An 18,671-nucleotide genomic window follows, 5' to 3' on the forward strand; every position below is an offset into this window, starting at 1 on the left:
TATTCTCATTCCGTCATTTCGTGCATCGTTAGCGTTTGAAGAATTTTTTATATGTAGTAGTTATATAATATTTAGTTTAAATGCGCCTTTAATTTGGCAGTTATCAACTGGTACAATTTTAATCACTCACAAACTGGTGGGGCCTCAAATAGAAATTCTTCAACTAGATTGTTTGGCTAGCAGTTCAGTTTCCAATGTACTGAGTGTACACAAAAACTGCATTGTACATTAAGAATGCCCCCCTCAAGTAAACCAACTGTACACAACAACCGCAAGGTTATTCCCATGACAGTCAGTTGTACGTTACCAGAACGACCCGGATTTATATTCGGCCAAGGACTGTCACTTCAGCAGCATTCCCGTGGATGCATGGGGAACGTTTATCCTGCTACAACAACAACAACCGCAAGGTACACTAAGAATGCGCCCCTCCGGTAAACCAACTACCATCAACAATCAGCAACGTCAATCGCTGGAAACTGGTTGAACACACACCTGGCTGAAAGTTTCCCTGTAAGAAAGTTGTATGCCTTTGCAGCGCAAAAATAATATCAATATGATATGATACCAAGTTGAAAAAACTTTTAGAAACCTTAGCATCAGACCAAACATCTACATACTTATTTATGCTGGAAAGTATTTTGAAGTAATACTCAAAAACCCGCTAAAACTTAGTTTTAATAAGTTGGAATAAATTTATTTCGAAATATTTTCGATTCCTGAAAAAATTTTGCAATATCCAGTAGTTTTATTATTAACTTCTATGGTAACTCAGCGAAGACATACAGACTTTCTATCTTTAAGTGGTGCTTTACTAAAAATATTTTTAAGCAGGACATAAATATTCGTACACCAATTGACTTTTTCATTTTAATAAATCCATCCGCATCACTTATAAACACAAAAAAACAAATTGATAAGTTTATATTTTTCCGTTCTGGGTTTTGTTTGTTTTTTATTCGTATACTTGAAAAAATTTCGTGCAATTAATCTACCTCGTAATGTTATGGTAAGTTGGGAAACTTTAATCGACATACCTACACTCCAATTGACATTTCCTCGGGCATCGTAAAAATTCATTAATTGCCTATACGGACAAGAGAACAAACGCAGACCAGTCATGATTTGAAGTTCACCACAAACGTACCATATTGGTATTATTTGATTTCCCTGCCGGGTTTTAATTGTTTATGTATTGATTTGCTAAACTTACCTACACGATAATACAAAGTGAGCCATTGTTTCGTCGTTGAAGTTAAAAATAATATTCCACGGAAACATAAGACGCTTAAAGGTATGGGAAAAATTGGAAAAATAGTGTCTTTGAGCTTGGAAAGCCCAAAATCTAATTGCTGCTCCAAAATTAACGTAAATACCTTAAAACCTGTCGTGATGACCGTAAGTCCGAAATGATATTCCTTCATTAATGGCGTAAAATTATTTACCGATAAAAAAAAACCCGATTGAAATACTCTGATATTGCTATTGTGAAAAGGGTTTAGCAATTGTTCTTGTGATATCGCATCTGGATGCGAAACAAAAAGTTTATTGTTTAACACAATTCATGCTACTACCTCCTTTTGAGTTCATTTTTCCTTTTTTCGTACCAAATTTTATTAAAATCATATCAAAATTGTTTCATACTCGTAGAACAAACAATTCGGCTGTTTTCTCTACATCGTTGCACTGCATTATCCTTATCAACGAGAATGATCTGACTCCGATAACTTTAAAGCAATGTTTGATTTTTTGACTTTTTTATATTTATGTATGTATTTGCAAAATGAATAATAGATTACAGACACTTAAAAACTCAAATAATAAACAATTGAAAGGAGCACGTATTTTTTATAGCACATTAAAAATACATTTTATTTTTATTTAATTGAGATGCAAAAGTATTGTATTTACCCGGAATAGTTTCTTTCGGTTTGCAAGGTAGGCTTAACACCAATCGTTTCAAATCAATTGCAATATTTTCCTATATACCGTTTGCACTGCGTCCAGCTCTAGAAACGACTCTTTATGGGCCTGTGGAAGCACTATTATATTTGTGTGCGGGCTGTGTGCCATTGTTTTTATACTATCCAACAGCTATTACTCGTTAACTTTTCGATTTGTTAGGTTGAAATGGGCTATCAGTGATATAAAACAATATTGACATGTTATATGAATATAAAACAAGGCTATACCCGAAACATAGTTACTATGTTGATATCTCGAAATCAACTTGAGACAGCCCCGTGCCTTGTGTTTTACGGGTTGATAACTCAATAACTAGCGTATATTTTAACACGCGCGTAGAGACAGTGCCTATCCTTATGTGTATGTGTGCAGCCATATCTGTTTTGTGAAACGGCAGAAAAACCAACAGCCGTGCAAATACAAGTATACTTAATTAGTAAAGGGTTTTCCAATAAGAGGTGTTATTTTGATACTCAAAGAAAAATTTTATTTTTTAATATAAATGATCGGATGTTTATTTCATTATAAAGAGGAAAGTATGCCGTTAATAGTGGAAAATAACATCAGGCAAATGACCACCACGACCACGCTTACAGGACAATATCCTTTTCATGAAATTTTCCATAACCTAATTGCAAAGTGGCTGCCTTATGTACTCAATAGCCTCACGAATTCCATCTTTGAGGTCTTGAATCGACCCTAGGCTGTTGGCGTAGACCTTCTCTTTCACGTGGTCCCAAATAAAAAATTCGCAAGGTGTTAAATCACAAGATCTCGGTGGCTAATTGCGATCACCTCTTCGAGAGATAACACGGTCCGGAAACTTTTCCCGTAAAAGCTCAATGGTTTCGTTGCTTGTGTGGCACGTAGCGCCGTCTTGTTAAAAATAAACGTTGTCCAGATAAATACCATCCAATACCGGCCATAAAAAATCATTAATCATCTCTCGATAGCGATAGATAACACCTGTTATTGGAAAACCCTTTATTGTACTACAATATACTTAAGTACAGGGTCCGGCACTCGAAGTGTAGGCCATAAATATAGTTTGGAAATTTACCTTGAATCTTTTAGTTCGCACCTTGCTCTCCAAAATAGCATAAAAAGAATAATACATCGAATTCGCGTCTAGTGAATTTGATAGCTATTGCGTGGCCATTATGAAGTTCGGAACGTTATTTTTTAGCCATTCTTGATTCACTCGAGCTTTGTGAGACGGTGCCGAGTCCTGTTGAAACGTTCATGGTCTGCCACTGCCCACGGCTTCGAAGCAACCTCTAGAATACTTTTCCGATAATACTTCTCATTTACTTTGACGCCAGGCTCGATGAAAATGACTGGATAGCGCCCATTTGCGGTTACAGCGGCCCAAACCATTACCTGTGGCGGGTGCTACCTCCTGGTGGTCAATCGATGACTCCAATTCTCGTATGAACGGTTGGTCAAACAAACCCTATCTTTTTGTGAGTTAACGAATTGCTCAATTTGAAAAATTTGATCCGAAATTGACCGCTTTTAGCCCAGCGAAGCAACTCTTACGCTCTCTCAAGTCTGACTTGTTGCTGCTTTGGTGTGAGATCATGCGTCTTTTGGACCTTGTAAGGTTTGACTCTGAGACCATTTTCCAGTATGCGGCGGATGCAACGATCAGATATTTTCAGTTCTTTCTCCATGTGATTGGCATTTCGGGGATTTCGCTCACGCCGCTTCTTCCCTTTTGAACCATTTCACGTGATGTTGCTGTCTTTTCAAGACCACCTCCTTAAGGTTTCGCGATGCTACCAGTATTATTGTAACGAGTAATGGAGATAAAGAAAAGCTTTATTTACTTTAAGACGATCGAACTCACGAGCAATCATTGGTTGTCATTTTCCAGCCAAATATAATGCAATCACATTACCGTTTGAAACCTATTACTGATTTTCTTTTTTCGCGTTTACTCTTGGAAAAATTCTTCCATGCGCCTGTAAACAATACTCTGGACTATCATTTAGCCAACTAACAAACAGCTGCTGCCCGTGCGTCACAATACTTCCAGTGCCGGACCCGTATACTGAACGAAACCGCAAGTTAAGAGTATCTCATTTGCATTATAAGTACCATGTCAATATGATAAATATAGGGCCCTTCCTTCTTTTCGCCAAGAGTAAGCAAGCGGCGAATAGATAAAGCAACAAGTATAATAAAAATATAATGGCAACGCGGGAATGGAGCTGTCTTAAATTACATTTGTTTGTAAGGCAGTCAGTTATACCAGTCTAATGAGTAATAACCATTCTCGCTAGCGGCGAATCTTACTCGATAACTTTGTTATTACTTTCGCATGCAAATTTTTCGTCAATTTAATCGAGTATAGAGTGAGCGAACGGAGAAATAGCGAATGGAAGAGGCCTTATATTTACATGTTATAGAAGACAGAAGAAGATTCATTGTTTATTTATTTGTTTTGATAAATGAGGCTGTGTCTGTAAGACTTCTGCTGTACGGTAAACATCAAAAGCCATTAAATTTTCCAATTAAAAATCAAATTCTAAAATCTAAAGTTAAACAAATAATTGCGATAAATTCATAATTAATTTTAAAATTAAAAATTAAATAGCAAACCGTATAAACAAGGACTTTGACGTAGGCGACCACACACGGAATCCTGCCGCTCATCTGATTCGACCATAATTAATTTGAAATAGACGGCTTTGCTCATCATCTTTTGAGTTCCTTCTGTAAGGTAATTGATTATAAGCTTAACAGGACTATCAGAGAATTCAAAGTTATTTTTAAAGTTTGTACAAAGAAGGTCATGGTTTACTAAATCAAATGCCTTAGAAAAATCAAGAAGGCAAAAAAGAGTTAAGTCGCTACTGTCAAACTGAATTCTTGTGTCGCCAAGTATTTTCAACATAGCCGTAGAGCTTGTATACATAGATTTAAATCCTGACTGTAACGGGGATAAACGAGTATTTCCTTGAACAAATAATAAATAAAGAATAAATAGAAGAACAAGTGTTACAAACCTCAAGGATACGCTATCCTACTGAATAGCATTGGACTTGAAGCTCATGTTGGATTTCAAAACTTTTGGTATACATAGTTACCCTATTAAATTTAAACTTTTCTTTCAATGCAAATTAGCTTTTGAAGTTCTAAGCTGGAGGACTGCCGCTGCTTATATTGTAGTACAACCGAAATTGCTTATACTCGTAGTACAACCGCTTCGCTTGACTTGCATTGGTGGCAGCTTTGTTATGGACAATTTTGTAATGCGAATGAATGAAGTCAGTATTTATTCCACCGATCACGATTTCTTATAGCTGATCTGACTTTACTACATACTATAAACAACACAATTCCGAACAATACAAAGGGGACATGGGCATGAAATAATTTAATCAAGATATTATTTAAAAAATCAAGTTTTGATATATTAAAGTAAGACTGCCAGCAAGACAATTATGTGACACACTTTAAGCATTAAATTTAGGAATATGGCCAAGACGAGAGGCTATTACAAGATCTAACAAACTTGGATTCCAATTTTATGCGTATCTTGTTGGTACAAGTGTGTTGACAACCGCAAAGCCTCTTCAGACACATGGTCAAGTAGTTTAGTAATATCGAAATCAATATTATTTTACTTTTATTTTTTTATATATTTATCAAACACACAACTAAAAGTTATTTTACAGTGTTTGAACTTACGAATACTATTCTTAATAATAACAGAAAATAAGTATAATGGAGACATGTTAGTAATAACCTTAAAATTCCATGACATTCTCTTCATTAGTTTGTGAGTTATTGTGCTAAGAGTGACGAACCTTTTGTTATTTTCAAAACAATGGATCAAAAAGAACTTCGTGTTTTAATTCTATACTGCTTCTTGATTGACCGAAAAGTGAAGTTCGGTGAGTAGCTGACATTGTAAACATTTCAAAAGAACGTGTTGGTTTTATGTTGCGTGAGCATTTGATTATGACAAAGCTCTGTTTAATGTGGGTTGTGCGTTTGCTCCCTTTCAAGACAACGCACTACGTCACAAGTCAATAAAAACTTCATATGTACATGAATTAAGCTTCGATTTGCTTCCACATCCACTAAATGAATAAGATATCGCTGAAACTGAGACCTACATTCTGTAAAAAAAGTACCAGGAATTCTTCAATAAAATGCAAAATACTTATTTAATCATCAAAATTTATTTTGTCGCCTTCAAAATAGGCTCCATTCAAAGCAATACACATATACCAACTACTAGTCCAGTCATCAAAGCTCCTTTTAAACGGTGAGGAGTTGCCTGATCTCCCATCGGCCGCGTCACAGGTGGTGGATAGGGAAGCCCTGACATCACACGAGAGGCCTTCCCTGATGGGGTGGGTTCAACACTCGCGCGATAACTCAAAGTTGGCATAGAATCAGGGGGCCATCCGCGAACCAAACTGGCTAGGGAGGAGTCCCGAATGAAAACCATCCTTGGTAATGGACAACACAAAGGATATTACTTCAAGTGGAATCCACTCAAGTGGTAATCCACCCGCTTCGGCGGCAGAGACATGGATTCTGGAGACCCCACCATTACCCAAGTCTCTCAGCTCTATGAGCGAGAGCGCATCTTGGAGGAGACGGGGGTTGCTATCGAAATCTCCTATTCTTCAGAGTCTGAAAAACGTTTCCCTATTTCGGACCTGAGTTGTGAGGCCTCTTCGGTGGCCCAAAGAAGCCGGGAAATTGAAGAGCGTGGCAAGGAGGGAGAGAAGAAAGCGGGGGGCAAGGCTCATGTAGGAGAAATCCTCATGTGGCTCTGCCGACCCTTCTGCGTAAGTGTCTTTCAAAAGACCTTGCCCGGCGGAAGTGGCGGCCAATGGCCGAGCCACGACCCCCCAAGGTACGGGCTTAGTCTTGGCGCCAGTCAATGTGGTGGGAAAAGTTTCTGCTGACCCACGTTCCTATCGGCGCCTCGACAAAGAGTCCAGCACAGATGTCTGCCCGGGAAAATTTTCAGCACTGGTGGATGGGGACCTTCGCCCAAGCACATCCAAAGGTGCGGCCTTCTATAGCGAGAACGCTGCTGGCCCACTACCTATGGCTGTGATTGGAAAACTGGGGCCTGACCATCAGCTGACGGATGTAGAAATCAAATACTGCAAAAGTCGACTTATGCGTCAGGTTATTGCCTCCGGTTCTGAAGCCAACGCGAAGGGCTATGAGACAAAGGACGGCACCATAAGAGTGACGTGCGCGTCTCTGGCCAACTTCGAGTCGATCAGCACCGTGGTCAATAACGTGCCCCCCATAGGGACCACTCGCTTCGCAGTCTACAGCGAAGAGGGTGTACCCCTCAGGAAGGTCATTTGCTGGATTCCGGATCCAGACCTGTCTACGGCAGATGTCCTATCTTGTATACATGCCTAGAATCTGGGCATTAGGGATGAGGCCAGTGTTGATATCATGGGCTCGCGGTACGGAAACCGTCTGAGTCCCTTCTTTGTGACGGTCAGTTTTCACGTCTTTCCCAAATGATTGACTCGGACGGTTCCTGTAACTACCGTCCCTTGACGGTGACGCAGATTAACTTGCAGCATTCCAAAGCCGCCGTGGTACTATTAAGTAGACGGCTTACCCAGCTGGACACATTACCCCACATAACAACAGTGCAAGAGCCCCGGGTCTGTCGAGGTTGCCTCTGTGGCTTAAGCGCGTTGAAAGGGGCCACGTTATTATATGACAGGAATTCGAGTGGACCTAGGACCAGTTTTATAGTATCATGCCATCTCACTGTGACCAGTCTTGAGCATTTCTGTTGCCAAGACTTGGTAGCGGCTGAGGTGTGTTACTGAGGTAGACGCGGATGGTTGAAGGTTGTGATTGTATTTGCTTATTTTCCTTAAGATGCTCTTGAAGGCCACCGCCTGGGAAGGTCACCAATCTCGTAAGGTTCTGTGAGCGGCGCAATCTGGACCTTATCCCATGTTGTGATGCTAATGCCCAGCAAGTGAAATGGAAGGGGCTCTCGACTATTCGAATTTATCGCTTCCTTTTGCCTAGACATACATAACAAGGGCTCACAGCCAACGTTTGTAACAGCTAGAAGGCAGGATTGATCTTACCCTATCAAACTCAAAACTTGGGTGGTCAATCAAGAACTGGAGAGTCCTTGCCGAAGATTCGTGGTCAGACCACAGGTACATTGAGTTTCAGTGTGTTAAGGAGGCACAAATGCCATTGCCCTTCACAAACCCCTGGAAAACAGAGTAGCAGAAGTTTAGAGGGGCGTTGCGGCACCTTAACCTGACGCCATCAAGGCTTCGAAAAGAACAGGCCATTGAGGCGGCTGTCAACGCTGCCCTAACTGAATGGATTGAGTCAGCCTGTCCAATTCTTGATCGGACTCCCGTTCCTTGGTGGAATCGAGAGCTCCAGATGTTTAGGTGTGAGTCGCGAAAACTTCTAAATCGGGCCCTGAAAACTAATCTTGCTGAGGACTGGGAACGATACCGCGATGTTCAGAAGAACTACAAGAGGCTTATTCGGGAATCGAAAATAGCCTCCTACATGGTATTCTGCATTGGTATTAAATCTCTGAGTGATAAGCATTGGCCGGCAACAGCCCTTATTGATAGAGGTGGTTGTCAGAGCTGCTACACCTTCTTGGCATGACTGGTACGTTGCTATATCTGTGATGAATGAGGCCGCCGTTCGATTTACCATCAAATCTTTTGGCGGCTACAAGTCGCCCGGACCAGATGGCACATATCCCGCCATGCAGAAGGAAGGCGCAGAGTCCGTGACAACTGGCCTACATACCACGCTCTTGGCTTTTTTTTTTTTGGCCGTGAGGTTAGGTTAAAAATGCCTTCACACCATATAGTAACCGTCGCTACTACGTATGTGGTGATTCCATTAAAAATATCCCTCCTCTTCTCTTGGATTTTTCCCTCCTCCTCGGGAATACTTCCCCATTGCTTCGAGCTAGAAGGCTAAGACTGCGTCCTAAGAAGGGCACTTACTTATTCACCCTGCGTCCAAAGTCGCCTATTTTGAGAAACCAATGCTCAATATTCTTCAGTATAACTTTTCATTTCACGCTTCTTTTTTCGAAATTTGCGACGGCATTCCATTTTTCTTCGTCTATCATCATTTTCTCGATAGTTTCTTCAGGAGTTTATACACCAATAGCTCGTTACAGATCTGTTCGTTCCACCTCTCGCACTTAAAGAAGGTGTGCTCCGCATCATCATACTCAGTATCTCCATATATGCAGTTTGGTAGGCTCACTTTTCCCATTCGCTACAAATACTACGAAAGGACCCATGTCCGGACAAAAACCGCGTGAGGTAATAGTTAACCTCACCGTGCTTTCTTACTACCCGCGTTCAGAGTTCCATCTTGCCTGCCAAAGTGTGAGCGTTTGAACTCTAATATCGGAGAAGCGTGGTACTGGGATTCCTGTGTTTTTTGCCTCCCATCTCCGTTTGCGTCCTCTTGATAAAATATCTTTAGGGATGGTTCCGCTGATAACTAACACCGCTGCTTCAGATACTGTTCTGTATGATGAGGCCACTCTGAGAGCGCAGGTGCGTTGCACAGATTGCAGAGTTTTTCGCCGGCACCTTGGGGAGTCTGCCCATGTTTCGCATCCGTACAAGATATAGATAATCGAGTTCGTCGTGTCCATTAAAAGTTTTCGCTTGTTCTGCGTTGGACTTCCAAGGTTTGCCATGAGCTTACTGAACATGCCGCTTACTTTGGCAGCTCTTGTGGCAGCATGATTAATGTGCGTCCAGTAAGTTAGCCTTGTGTCTAATTGGACTCCTAGGTATTTAACCACTATTTTGTTAATAAAGTGGCATCGAGTACTTGTATGTCTACTTCTAATGGGATACGTCTGTTCGTTGGAAGGGTTAGCTCTATTTTCTCTGTGGCCAGCTTTAATTCATGGTCTTCTAGCCATGTCTGAACTCGGATCATCACCTTATTTCACTTCCTTTTGGTTTCGCCAGTGTTTCAAGCGATTATTACTGCTGCAATGTCATCTGCGTACCCAACTAAATGCACATCCTCAGGCATCGCTATTGTAAGGATTTCATCGTAGCTTATATTCCAAAGTACAAGTCCGAGTATTGATCCGTAGGCCGCACCTGCTGTTATTTGTTTAGTCTTACACCCTTCTCGCGTTTCGTATAAGAGCACTAAATTGCTTAGATAGCTACGAATAATCTTCAATAGATTATTCGGGATCTTGAATCTTACTTTAATTACGTCGTCCCAACTTAAACTGTTGAAAGTATTTCTAATATCCAGTGTGGCTAATAATACTAAGCGTTTGGAGTGCCGATTACCTGCCTGGGCACGTTCTACGCTAGCTATTACATGTTGGATGACTCCTAAGGTAGATCTACCACTTCTAAAACCATGCTGCCTGTCAGACTGGTCGCCACTGTTCTCTTCGGCTTCACTAAGCCTATGCTTTATAAGTTTCTCAAAGAGTTTTCTGCGCTATCCAGCATACATAGCGGTCTATAAGCGGACGCTAATGTTGGGTCTCCCTTTTCCTTACTGATTAGTACAATTTTTTGTTTTCTCCATATTTCTGGAAAAATTCCTTTTTTTCCGCATGCGTTGTACATGTTTAGCAGCAAAAGAGGGCGTTCGATTGCCAATAGTTTCAATATTTCTGCAACTATACCATCAGGTCCTGGCGCTTTATTGCATTTCATTGCTTTTGCAGCATCCATAAGTTCTTCTTCAGTGAATGGGACAGGTTCCGTTGCTTCATACTCGAGTTCTTCCCTCGCACAGTGTGTTTGGAAGAGTGTGTCGACTATTTTGCTTACCACTTCGGTTTCCATATTAGCAGCAAGGAATTTGGCTCCTAGTTTTTTCATAACGATTTTGTAGCCCAACACCTATGGGCTATTGTTTAGATCGTTTCGTTTTGGCTTATAGGTTTCCTCAATTCTTTTCTGCTCTTTTTGTATTCTTTGGATTCCGTTATAGCCGGGCCCAATCTTCTGGCTCTAGTATACTTTCTACGCTTATGGATGCACACACCTCTAAGTTCTGCGATCTCATGTGTCCACCAGTATATAGGATTTCTTTTTTTGTTCTTAGCTATTATATTTTAGGCATAGATGCGTTGCGACCTATCGTAATGCTTTGCATTGTTGTCTTGACTAGTGGTTTTGCTGTACTATTCGTATAGATCGTTGTTTTATTTTCGTCAATAGTTGCAACGAGCATCGCTGGGTTTAGTTTCTTTATGTTCCATTTGCGTGTACTTTTACTTCGATTTTCACGCACTTGTTGGTTTTCCATTTCAATGCAAAACATGATGTATTGATGGCTACTCCCATTGTAATCTTCCAGGACTCTCCAGTCTTAAGGTAAGCTGACTATGCTTTCCGATGCTAGGGTTATGTCGATGTGTTGTGCCTTCGCAACCTGGCTTTCAGTACGTAGTCGTTCCTCTGTGGAGCACCACTAAACCTAGTCTGGCTGCCATGTCTAGCACTCGTCTACCTCTTGAGTTCGTTGTCGACGAGCCCCATTCGGTTGCTTTTGAGTTGAAGTCTACAGCTATTATTAATCGTCCTTCTAAACTAAGGGCTTTGTCTTCAATACTTTCCCGTTTTCGGGTGAATTCATCTATATTGTCGTTAGGTGTAAGATAACAGCTTATCATTATGATTTGGCTGTTTTAAACGTAGACGCAACCATCGCCTGATCCTTTCGCGGTTATTACGAAATTTGTGCCCCTAGACAGCCAGATGGCGGCAGTTCCCGACTTGTCTTCGATCCAAGCTTTCTCGGATTGAGCAGATTGTTCGCTTATCTATACTGCCTGAGCTTCTTTTTCTAAGACCATCTGCTCCATTAGCAGGTCTGCATTTCCACTCCTGTGCATATTTGCTTGGAGTATAATCATGTTTTCGCATGTTCTTTTGTCATCGGGCATTTGCACGAGCCTGGCATATGCTTTGTCTCGCTGGGATTGGCATCAGTGCATAGGCAGCACTTGGGCTCTTTGGTGCAGTCTTTCATTTGTGCCCAGCTTCTCCACATCAGATGCATATACGTTTTCCGTTTCTGTCGGGTCCGTTGCAGATTGATTGAAAGTGTCGGACACCGAAGCACCGGTAGCACCGCTTCAGAGATGTGCTAGCTCTCATCCTTGCACTAACCTATCCGATTTTGATATTATTTTACTTGAACAGCTTTTCTGCGCTTTCAATATCGAGAGTAACATAAGCCGGTACTTGTTGTCGTTGATTAGGTTTTATGATCCTAACATCGATATTTTCGTTAGTGCTGGCTAGGATTTTTCTCACAACAACATCAACTTCCTTCTTCTCCATGACGGCATCCAAGTCTCTGTTCTCTACAGTTGAAGCCGGTCTGAGGGTTGTAATGGAACCGACCGCTTTTACGGTTTCCTGTAATTGTTTCAAAAAATCAGGGTTAGCTGTTTTCTATTTTTCTAATTCAAGTAAAAGAGCGCCAGTTTTGGTTCTTCTTATGCCTTTCATCGTTGTGGTTTCGGCTTTACCAACACAGCCCCCGATTTTGGTTTTGCTCTAGCCTTCCTTGCTCCATCGTTCTGTGCTCCATCACTTCCTTTTGGCATGGTATTGGGTCTAGATTTTTGCCGGCTTACCACTTGCCATTTCACAGGCTCTCGAACTGTTAGTTTCTTCGAAGAGTCGGCTGCGGCAGGACTTGGTGCGATCCGTTTTTGCGGTTAAAGGAGTACTCTCCTGGACAACACCCATTTTCTGCAGTTTTTCATTACGTCGAATAGTTAATCTAGCTCTTAGACTCCCGGCTTTATTTCTGTGGCTGTATTCCTACTCTTCAATATAACTGCTTTCATCTTCCTAAGCACTCTCAAACATTTCTCTACGTCTTCCTTTTCTTGCGCTAGCATTTTGAGAATAAACTCTTGTCGCGGAGATGCAGTTTTTCCCCTTTCTGTGTTTGCGTCCTTTGCAGTTACAGGGGTATGTGACGGCGCATTGGGCGCATTTGCGGTATTTTTAGCCTATTTTGATGATACTCTTACGTCTATTTCTTGAGGCGTCTTTTCAGCTCCTTCATTGACCGTCTTTGATTTTGCTATGTTTTGCAATGTTCCAGTCGTAAGGGGCAAATTCGCTTTTTGTGGTGGCGAGCGAAGCAGTCGAGGTTTCCTTACGAAAGGGCTCTGCTCTAGATTTCAATCATTAATGGCCTTTTGCTGTTTGTATTCTCTTTGTCTTTTTTCCATAATTTTTTCCATACTTTTTTATATAACCAGCGCATAGTGTGCAGGGGGGCGGGCCGAAATAATCAAGAGCGGGTGTACCCTCGGAAGAAGTGCTCCTACTAAAGTTCCCTGAGGCCTGACCTACGCTTTACCGATCCCGGAAAACCCGGACGGACCGGCGCTCGCCGGGAGCAATGAAAGCTACTACTCTTTCCCCCAATGAACAATTCCTGACCAGGGTCCAAGGCGGCTGGTTACTGATATACACCGATGCTAACACATCGGCAGAGCGAACTGAGATCGCAGGTGGAAAGCCATAACGACCTATCCAGCGACTTCCAGTGCGCCTCGTTGCATACCAGTCATGCTTTTTACATACAGTCGCACCTAACAAAGTGAATAGGGACATCTTGACTAGGGTCCCCGGGGTCGTCGTACCCGTCACCTCCTTGAGGGCGATGCCCTTGCGAGCGGGAGATGCCCGGATTGGAGGATGGTAAAGGTGGCTTTGGAGATGGTTCCATGTGTAGAAGTCCACGCAAGTGGGGAAAGTTACTGATCGCCATTCACTTGGGAATGGCCAGGACGATTCTTCTGTATATGGTTCAAGCAGCTCACAACGGCCGGGATTGGCCCACGTATCCTCTGGGTAGCTTCCGAACATCCGTTCGGGAGGGAGCTAACGTGAGAAGGCAAAACATTCCAGGATAGTTGGTTGTGCGTTGGGTTTGGGACCCGCCACTTAAAAATCGCCGCCAATGAAAAGTTTAAAAAAGCCTCGGATAAGACCTCCCTATACTGATGACGACCCCTGAAAACGAATGCATGCACCTGGAATGTCCGGTCCCTTAATGGGGACGGTGCCTCTGCGCGGCTGGTTGATGTCCTCGTGAGAGTAAAGGCTGACATCACTGCCATCCAAGATATGCGATGAACGGGGCAAGGAAAGAAAACCATAAGACGTCTACTACAGCTGTCATGTAAAGGAGCGCAAATTCGGTGTCGGATGTGTTGTGAGAGAGAGACTTCGTCGCCAAGTACTGTCGTTCACTCCGGTGGACGAGCGTCTCGCGTTCCGCATCAAAGCCCGTTTTTTCAACATATCGCTAATTTGCGCCCACGCCCCGACGGAAGAGAAGGACGATGCGACCAAAGATTCCTTCTATGAGGGCCTGGAATGTTCCTATGAGCGCTGCCCCCGCCACGACATAAAAATCGTGCTTGGCGACTTCAACGCCAGGGTGGGCAAGGAGGGAATTGTTGGTCCCACAGTAGGAAAATTCAGCCTGCCCAACGAAACACCCGGTAACGGACAGAATCTGATCGACTTCGCCGGGTCCCGAAACATGGTAGTCTGCAGCACCAGATTCCAGCATAAGAAGATTCACCAAGCCACCTCCTGTCTGCTGTCTCCTGATCGAAAAACACGAAACCAGATCGATCATGTTGTGATAGATGGAAGACACGTTCCTAGTGTATTATATGTACGTACGATCCGAGGACCCAACATTGACTCGGATCACTACCTTGTTGCATCCAAACTGCGCACACGCCTCTGTGCAGCAAAAAATGTGCAACTACCTACGCAAAGAATGTTCGACATCGAAAAGCTGCAATCACAACAGACAGCCAGAAGATTCGCCACTCGACTCTCACTCCTGCTCTCAGAGAGTACTGCCCAACAAACCGGCATGCATGAGCAATGGAGCAACATTTCTCGTTCTCTACGTACCGCCGCCGAAGAAGAAATCGGATTCCGGCGAGTCCGAAAAATCAATTGGAACGGCGAGGAATGTCATGCTGCCGCAGAAAGAAAGGATGCTGACTATAGAGCCACGCTCCGTTCGGTCGCAACGCGAGCCATGTGGGACCGATACAGAGAGCTAAGAAAGGAAGAGAGACGTATTATCAGAAAGAAGAAACGAGAGGCCGAAATACGTGAGTGCGACGAGCTTGAGATGCTGGCCAATAGGAACAACGCCCGAAAATTCTACCAGAAAGTTCTGCGGCTTACAGAAGGTTTTAAGTCCGGGGCGTTTTCCTGTAAGAACAAAGACAGCGAACTGGTGACTAACGTACAGAGCAATCTTAAACTATGGAGGGAACACTTTTCGAACCTATAAAACAGTGACAGCTACGCATGTCACCGAGAAACTGAAAATCCCGATACCCCAATCGTTGACGACGGAATTATCGTTCCGCTACCCGATCATGACGAGGTGAGAATAGCGATAACGCGGCTAAAGAACAACGGCTGAGCTATTCAAACATGGCGGCGAGGAGTTGGTAAGGTGCATGCATCAGCTCCTATGCAAAATATGGTCGGATGAAAGCATGCCTGCCGATTGGAATTTAAGTGTGCTCTGCCCAATCCATAAGAAAGGCGATCCTGCAATTTGTGCCAATTACCGCGATTAGTCTTCTAAATATCGCCTATAGGGTTCTAGCGAGCGTATTGTGTGAAAGGCTGAAGCCCACCGTCAACCAACTGATTGGACCTTATCAGTGTGGCTTCAGACCTGGAAAGTGTACGATCGACCAAATATTCACAATACGCCAAATCTTGGGCAGTACGGAAAGGAGTTACCTGTATGCCGCGATGTCTGAATTTGGTATCCCCGCAAAACTAATACGGCTATGCAAGATGACGTTGCTCAACACCAGCAGCGCCGTCAGAATTGGGAAGGACCTCTCCGAGCCGTTTGATACCAAACGAGGTTTCAGACAGGGTGACTCGCTGTCGTGTGACTTCTTTAACCTGATGTTGGAGAGCATCGTACGAGCAGCAGAACTTAATCGCTCAGGCACAATTTTTTATAAGAGCGTGCAATTGTTGGCGTGTTCCGATGATATTGACATCATCGGCCATAACAATCACGCTGTTAGTTCTGAATTCTCCAACCTTGATAAAGAGGAGAGCGAATGGGTCTGGTAGTGAACGAGGACAAAACGAAGTACCTCCTGACTTCAAACAAACAGTCGGCGCACTCGCGTATCGGCACCCACGTCACTGTAGACGGTTATAATTTCGAGGTTGTGAAAGACTTCGTCTATTTAGGAACCAGCATTAACACCGATAACAATGTCAGCCTTGAAATCCAACGTAGAATCTCTCTTGCCAACAAGTGCTACTTTGGACTAAGAAGGCAACTGAGCAGTAAAGTCCTCTCTCGACGAACAAAACTAACACTCTACAAGACTTTCATCATGCCCGTCCTAACGTATGGCGCAGAAGCTTGTACGATGACAACATCCGATGAAGCGACGCTTAGGGTGTTCGAGAGAAAGATTCTGCGGAAGATTTTTGGACTTTTGCACGTTGGCAACGGCGAATATCGCAGACGATGGAACAATGAGCTGTATGAGCTATATGACGACATAGACATAGCGCAGCGAATAAAGATCCAGTGGCTACGTTGGCTGGGTCGTGTCGTCCGAATGGATACAAACGCTCCGGCTTTGAAAGTATTCGATGCGGTACCAGCTGGTGGTAGCAGAGGAAGAGGGCGCCCTCCTCTGCGTTGGAAAATCAGGTGGAGAAGAACTTGGCTTCACTTGGTGTGTCCAACTGGCGCCGGTTAGCACGAGAAAGAAACGACTGGCGCACTTTGTTAAACTCGGCCAAAATCGCGTAAGCGGTTATAGCGCCAATTAAGAAGAGAAGAAAAGTGGCCTTCATCCCAAAGGTTGGAACAGATGACTACACCAGCCCCAAAACTTTAGACCCATCAGCATGACTTCTTTCATGCTGAAAAGTCTGGAAGTGCTGGTGGAATTGCGCATACGTCAGAAGTCGCGGAAGGCTCACCCTCTGTCTCCATTTCAGCACGCCTGTCAAAGTGGAAAATCCTGCGAGTCGGCACTGCAAACCCTTGTTCCTAGAATAGAGCTGGACATCGACTGAAGGGACTACGCTATGGGCATCTTTTTAGACATAGAGGGGGCGTTTGATAATGCCACTTTAGAGAGTATGTGTGTAGCTCTTCTAGTAGGCACGGCGTAGACCGGGTGCTAGTGAATTGGATTCGTTTGATGCTGGTCGAAAGAATCGTCTCAGTACGAGCAGAGGAAGATCTGCTGGTGTCATTCGGAGTTAATAGAGGTTACCCCAAGGCGGTGTGCTGTTTCCGTTGCTCTGGTGCATGGTAATCGATCCTCTACTCACCACCTTAAGCGATTCGGGAGTCTACGCGCAAGCATATGCGGACGATGTTGCATGTTTGGTAACAGGCCCTTCGCCTACGAACATCTGCAGGAAAGTGCAGAAAACTCTGGATATGATTGACACTTGGTGCTAAGCAAATGGGCTATCGGCAAATCCCACCAAGACTGGTATTGTCCTCTTTACCAGAACGAGGACGCTTGATGGAGTCGTTCTGCCTAAGCTAAAAGGAGTCACAATCAAGCTATCCAAGGAAATCAAATATCTGGGAATGATAGTAAGTAAGTATGGAAATCACACGGTGAAGCAAAGACATCCAAAGCACTTACAGCCTTCTGGCAGTGCAAAGGTATTTTTGGAAAAACGTGGCAAGGTCCTATGGATCTACACGGCTATGATAAGACATATTATCACCTATGCATCAGTGGTCTGGATGAGTAGACTCTATCTCGTGGGAGTCTACTCGGACCTTATCGAGACTACAACGCACTGTGGCCATCTGTTGCACTGGAGCTTTTCCGACTACTTCAGGCCCGGCATAAGATGCTTTGATTGGTTTACCGCCACTTGATGGTTTCATCCAAGGAGAGGCCTTGAATGCCATCTGCAGGCTGGAACACAATGCGGACTAGCGGAGGTGTAGGCAGTTCAAGAAGCAATGAACTTTGTTGTGGAAAACAGATGGAGAGGCCGATCTATATGTGACTGCAGCGACAGCCAAGCTGCGCTTATGGGCTTAGACAGCCCCCCAACCACATTAGGGGTAGTCAAGTTCTGTAAATCCACGCTGAACTATGTCGGTAGACATAATAGTCTGATGCTAACATGGGTCCCGCGAACATGTGTATCGTGGGTAATGAAACCTCTGACTCCTTAGCTAAGATTTGCTCTGTGGCCAACTACTTTGGGGAGATTTAAAGAAAACTAAAAAGGAATCCAAGTGCAGTACAATGGACTTAACTAATGTCTGAGTGCTGCACTTGCTAGTTGTCCCGACAGAAAAAACAAAACAAAAAACACGAATTTGAATAAATTCTCTTCAGCTCCTTTAGTGAATTCTCCTTAATGGCCACTATCGACTCGAAACGGCGTCCGCGGAGTGGCAATTTAAATTTTGGGGAAAGGAAAAAGTTACAGGGGCTAAATCCGGTGATTACGGTGGTTGTTCGATGATATTTGTCGAGTTTTTGGTCAAAAAATGCTCACAATATGAGCCTTTTGAGACGGTGCGTCATCATGGTGCAAGATCCATGGGTGTTCTTTCCACAAATGGGCGTTTCTCTTAAACGTCACATAACTGCAAAATAA

At 43.4% G+C, this 18,671-nt stretch overlaps 1 protein-coding gene across 5 annotated transcripts in view; it reads right to left on the bottom strand.

The window, feature by feature from the left end:
* LOC129251263 (uncharacterized) overlaps nucleotides 1-18,671 on the bottom strand; it is an 84,699-nt gene that overhangs the window by 48,213 nt on the left and 17,815 nt on the right. Inside the window, exons 1-2 of one of the 5 annotated variants that reach the window (XM_054890627.1) lie at nucleotides 2,208-2,326; nucleotides 1,912-2,135 (exon numbers count right to left, since the gene is read on the bottom strand). The exons of 1 other annotated variant lie outside the window; for it this stretch is intronic. The gene's annotated coding sequence lies outside the window, so the exon portion shown is untranslated. 3 more of the 5 variants (XM_054890629.1, XM_054890626.1, XM_054890628.1) reach the window with 3 other exon arrangements.

This window comes from Anastrepha obliqua, unplaced genomic scaffold (genome assembly GCF_027943255.1).
Source record: "Anastrepha obliqua isolate idAnaObli1 unplaced genomic scaffold, idAnaObli1_1.0 ptg000012l, whole genome shotgun sequence".
Taxonomy (NCBI): Eukaryota; Metazoa; Arthropoda; class Insecta; order Diptera; family Tephritidae; genus Anastrepha; species Anastrepha obliqua.